Source organism: Lolium rigidum, chromosome 3 (assembly GCF_022539505.1).
Source record: "Lolium rigidum isolate FL_2022 chromosome 3, APGP_CSIRO_Lrig_0.1, whole genome shotgun sequence".
In the NCBI taxonomy this organism is placed as follows: Eukaryota; Viridiplantae; Streptophyta; class Magnoliopsida; order Poales; family Poaceae; genus Lolium; species Lolium rigidum.
The window spans coordinates 211,259,830-211,266,004 of NC_061510.1; positions in this window are offsets into that span (position 1 = coordinate 211,259,830).

Below are 6,175 nucleotides of genomic sequence, written 5' to 3' on the forward strand. Positions count from 1 at the left end.
TGGTAAAATAATTGGTGTTGGCAATGTTTCCACTTCTAATGCAAAGCCCGCAAAACTGCCAAAAGCTGCTAAACTGCTCGAAACCACCTGTGATAAAACTCGTTGAAATTTTTTCCAACATTGGGGATGATGATCCCATTGCTTTAGATTGTAATGGTTTGGATTTTGATGATTGCCACATCTCTAAAGTTATAAAGTTCTTACAAAAACTTGCTAAGAGTCCCAATGCTAGTGCTATAAACTTGGCTTTCACAAAACATATTACAAATGCTCTCATAAAAGCTAGAGAAGAGAAACTAAAACTTGAAACTTCTATTCCTAGAAAGCTAGAGGATGGTTGGGAGCCCATCATTAAGATGAAGGTCAATAACTTTGATTGTAATGCTTTATGTGATCTTGGTGCAAGTATTTCCGTTATGCCTAAGAAAATCTATGATATCTTGACTTGCCACCATTGAAAAATTGTTATTTGGATGTTAATCTTGTTGATAATACTATAAAGAAACCTTTGGGGAGAGTTGATAATGTTCGCATTACCGTTAACAATAACCTTGTCCCCGTTGATTTTGTTATCTTGGATATTGAATGCAATGCATCTTGTCCCATTATATTGGGAAGACCTTTTCTTCGAAACTGTTGGTGCCACCATTGATATGAAGGAAGGTAATATTAAATATCATTTTCCTCTCAAGAAAGGTATGGAACACTTCCCTAGAAAGAGAATAAAGTTACCTTATGATTCTATTATTAGAACAACTTATGATGTTGATGCTTCATCTCTCGATAATACTTGATATACACTTTCTGCGCCTATCTTAAAGGCGTTAAAGAAAAGCGCTTATGGGAGACAACCCATGTTTTTACTACAGTATTTTTATTTTATATTTGAGTCTTGGAAGTTGTTTACTACTGTAGCAACCTCTCCTTATCTTAGTTTTGTGCATTTTTGTGCCAAGTAAAGTCTTTGATAGTAAGGTTCATACTAGATTTGGATTGCTGCGCAGTAACAGATTTCTTCTGTCATCACGAATTTCGACCTGCCTCTCTCGTAGGTAGCTCAGAAAAATATGCCAATTTACGTGCGTGATCCTCAGATATGTACGCAATTTTCATTAAATTTGGGCATTTTCATTTGAGCAAGTCTGGTGCCTCAATAAAATCCATCTTTACGGACTGTTCTGTTTTGACAGATTCTGCCTTTTATTTCGCATTGCCTCTTTTGCTATGATGGATGAATTTCTTTGTTCCATTAATGTCCAGTAGCTTTATGCAATGTCCAGAAGTGTTAAGAATGATTGTGTCACCTCTGAACATGTTAATTTTTATTGTACACTAACCCTCTAATGAGTTGTTTCGAGTTTGGTGTGGAGGAAGTTTTCAAGGATCAAGAGAGGAAGATGATACAATATGATCAAGGAGAGTGAAAGCTCTAAGCTTGGGGATGCCCCGGTGGTTCACCCCTGCATATTTTAAGAAGACTCAAGCGTCTAAGCTTGGGGATGCCCAAGGCATCCCCTTCTTCATCGACAACATTATCAGGTTCCTCCCTTAAAACTATATTTTTATTCCGTCACATCTTATGTGCTTTGCTTGGAGCGTCGGTTTGTTTTTGTTTTGTTTTGTTTGAATAAAATGGATCCTAGCATTCATTGTGTGGGAGAGAGACACGCTCCGCTGTTGCATATGGACAAATATGTCCTTAGGCTTTACTCATAGTATTCATGGCGAAGGTTGAATCTTCTTCATTAAATTGTTATATGGTTGGAATCGGGAAATGCTACATGTAGTAATTCTAAAATGTCTTGAATAATTTGATACTTGGCAATTGTTGTGCTCATGTTTAAGCTTTTGCATCATATACTTTGCACCCATTAATGAAGAAACACCTAGAGCTTGCTAAATTTGGTTTGCATATTTGGTCTCTCTAAAGTCTAGATAATTTCTAGTATTGAGTTTTGAACAACAAGGAAGACGGTGTAGAGTCGTATAATGTTTACAATATGTCTTTTATGTGAGTTTTGCTGCACCGGTTCATCCTTGTGTTAGTTTCAAATAACCTTGCTAGCCTAAACCTTGTATCGAGAGGGAATACTTCTCATGCATCCAAAATCCTTGAGCCAACCACTATGCCATTTGTGTCCACCATACCTACCTACTACATGGTATTTTTCGCCATTCCAAAGTAAATTGCTTGAGTGCTACCTTTAAAATTTCCATTCTTTACCTTTGCAATATATAGCTCATGGGACAAATTGCTTAAAAACTATTGTGGTATTGAATATGTACTTATGCACTTTATCTCTTATTAAGTTGCTTGTTGTGCGATAACCATGTTTCCTGGGGACGCCATCAACTACTCTTTGTTGAATATCATGTGAGTTGCTATGCATGTCCGTCTTGTCTGAAGTAAGGGAGATCTACCACTTTAATGGTTAGAGCATGCATATTGTTAGAGAAGAACATTGTGCCGCTAACTAAAGTCATGAATCATGGTGGAAGTTTCAGTTTTGGATATATATCCTCAATCTCATATGAGAACATTAATTGTTGCTACATGCTTATGCATTAAAGAGGAGTCCATTATCTCGTTGTCTATGTTGTCCCGGTATGGATGTCTAAGTTGAGAATAATCAAAAGCGAGAAATCCAAAATGCGAGCTTTCTCCTTAGACCTTTGTACAGGCGGCATAGAGGTACCCCTTTGTGACACTTGGTTAAAACATGTGTATTGCGATGATCTCGGTAGTCCAAGCTAATTAGGACAAGGTGCGGGCACTATTAGTATACTATGCATGAGGCTTGCAACTTGTAAGATATAATTTACATGATACATATGCTTTATTACTACCGTTGACAAAATTGTTTCTTGTTTTCAAAATAAAAGCTCTAGCACAAATATAGCAATCGATGCTTTCCTCTTTGAAGGACCTTTCTTTTACTTTTAATGTTGAGTCAGTTCACCTATCTCTCTCCACCTCAAGAAGCAAACACTTGTGTGAACTGTGCATTGATTCCTACATACTTGCATATTGCACTTGTTATATTACTCTATGTTGACAATATCCATGAGATATACATGTTATAAGTTGAAAGCAACCGCTGAAACTTAATCTTCCTTTGTGTTGCTTCAATACCTTTACTTTGATTGATTGCTTTATGAGTTAACTCTTATGCAAGACTTATTGATGCTTGTCTTGAAAGTACTATTCATGAAAAGTCTTTGCTTTATGATTCAGTTGTTTACTCATGTCATTACCATTGTTTTGATCGCTGCATTCATTACATATGTTTACAATAGTATGATCAAGGTTATGATGGCATGTCACTCCGAAATTATCTTTGTTATCGTTTACTGCTCGGGACGAGCAGAGAACTAAGCTTGGGAATGCTGATACGTCTCCGACGTATCGATAATTTCTTATGTTCCATGCCACATTATTGATGATATCTACATGTTTTATACACATTATATGTCGTATTTATGCATTTTCCAGCACTAACCTATTAACGAGATGCCGAAGAGCCGATTGTTGTTTTCTGCTGTTTTTGGTTTCAGAAATCCTACAAAGGAAATATTCTCGGAATTGGACGAAATCAACGCCCATGGTCCTATTTTTGCACGAAGCTTCCAGAAGACCGAGGGGGAAAGGAAGTGGGGCCACGAGGCGCCGACACAACAGGGTTGCGCGGCCCAGCCCCTGGCCGCGCGGCCCTGGCGTGTGGGGCCCTCGTGTGGCCCCCCGCGTTGCCCTTCCGCCTACTTAAAGCCTTCGTCGCGAAACCCCCGATGCCGAGAGCCACGATACGGAAAACCTTACCGAGACGCCGCCGCCGCCAATCCCATCTCGGGGGATTCCGGAGATCACCTCCGGCACCCTGCCGGAGAGGGGAATCATCTCCCGGAGGACTCTTCACCGCCATGGTCGCCTCCGGAGTGATGAGTGAGTAGTTCACCCCTGGACCATGGGTCCATAGCGGTAGCTAGATGGTTGTCTTCTCCTCATGTGCTTCATTGTCGGATCTTGTGAGCTGCCTAACATGATCAAGATCATCTATCCGTAATTCTATATGTTGTGTTTGTCGGGATCCGATGGATAGAGAATACTATGTTATGTTGATTATCAATCTATTACCTATGTGTTGTTTATGATCTTGCATGCTCTCCGTTATTAGTAGAGTCTCTGGCCAAGTTTTTATGGTCGATAGTGGGTTCATGCCTCCATTAAATGGTCGATAGTGGGTTCATGCCTCCATTAAATCTGGGACAGTGACAGAAAGTTCTAAGGTTGTGGATGTGCTATTGCCACTAGGGATAAAACATTGATGCTATGTCCGAGGATGTAGTTATTGATTACATTACGCACCATACTTAATGCAATTGTCTGTTGTTTGCAACTTAATACTGGAAGGGGTTCGGATGATAACCTGTAGGTGGACTTTTTAGGCATAGATGCATGCTGGATAGCGGTCTATGTACTTTATCGTAATGCCCAATTAAATCTCACAATATTCATCATATCATGTATGTGCATTGTCATGCCCTCTCTATTTGTCAATTGCCCGACTGTAATTTGTTCAGCCAACATGTTATTTATCTTATGGGAGAGACACCTCTAGTGAACTGTGGACCCCGGTCCATTCTTTACATCTGAAATACAATCTCATCGCAATACTTGTTCTTTACTTGTTCTCTCGCAAACAATCATCATCCACACTATACATCTAATCCTTTGTTACAGCAAGCCGGTGAGATTGACAACCTCACTCTGTTTCGTTGGGGCAAAGTACTTTGGTTGTGTTGTGCAGGTTCCACGTTGGCGCCGGAATCTCTGGTGTTGCGCCGCACTACATCCCGCCGCCATCAACCTTCAACGTGCTTCTTGGCTCCTCCTGGTTCGATAAACCTTGGTTTCTTTTTGAGGGAAAACTTGCCGTTGTGCGCATCACACCTTCCTCTTGGGGTTCCCAACGGACGCTTGCTGTACGCGTATCACCTGTACAAAGGTCTAAGGAGAAAGCTCGCATTGGATTTCTCGCTTTTGATTATTCTCAACTTAGACATCCATACCGGGACAACATAGACAACAGATAATGGACTCCTCTTTAATGCATAAGCATTTCAACAACAATTAATATTCTCATAAGAGATTGAGGATTAGCTGTCCACACTGAAACTTCCACCATGAATCATGGCTTTAGTTAGCGGCCCAATGTTCTTCTCTAACAGTATGCATACTCAAAGCATTTGATTGTGAGAACCTCCCTTACTTCAGACATGACGAACATGCATAGCAACTCACATGATATTCAACAAAGGTAAAAGAGTTGATGGCGTCCCCAGAAAACATGGTTGCCGCTCAACAAGCAACTTACTAAGAAATAAGACACATAAGTACATATTCTTCACCACGCTAGTTTTTAAGGATATTTGTCCCATGAGCTATATATTGCAAAGGTAAAGAATGGAAATTTTAAAGGTAGCACTGAAGTAATTTACTTTGGAATGGCGGAGAAATACCATGTGGTAGGTAGGTATGGTGGACACAAATGGCATGGTTATTGGCTCAAGGATTTGGATGCACGAGAAGAATTCCTCTCAATACAAGGCTAGGCTAGCAAGGTTGTTTGAAGCAAACTCAAGTATAAAAGGTGCAGCAAAGCTCACATATGAACATATTGTAGCTATTATAAGACTTTACATTGTCTCCTTGTTGTTCAAACACCTCAACCAGAAAATATCTAGACTCTAGAGATCAATCATGCAAACCAAATTTTAACAAGCTCTATGTAGTTATTTATTAATGAGTACAAGGTACATGATGCAAGAGCTTAAACAAGATCTATATGAGCACAACAATTGCCAAGTATCACATTATTCAAGACATTAAACCATTTACCACATGCGGCATTTTCCGTTTCCAACCATATAACAATGAATGAAGTAGTTCAAATTTTGCAATGAACATTAAAGATGAAGCTAAGAACACATGTGTTCATACGAAACAGCGGAGCGTGTCTCTCTCCCAAACAAAGAATGCTAGGATCCGATTTATTCAAACAAAAACAAAAATAAAAACAAACAGACGCTCCAAGTAAAGCACATAAGATGTGACGGAATAAAAATATAGTTTCACTAGAGGAACCTGATAAGTTGTCGATGAAGAAGGGATGCCTTG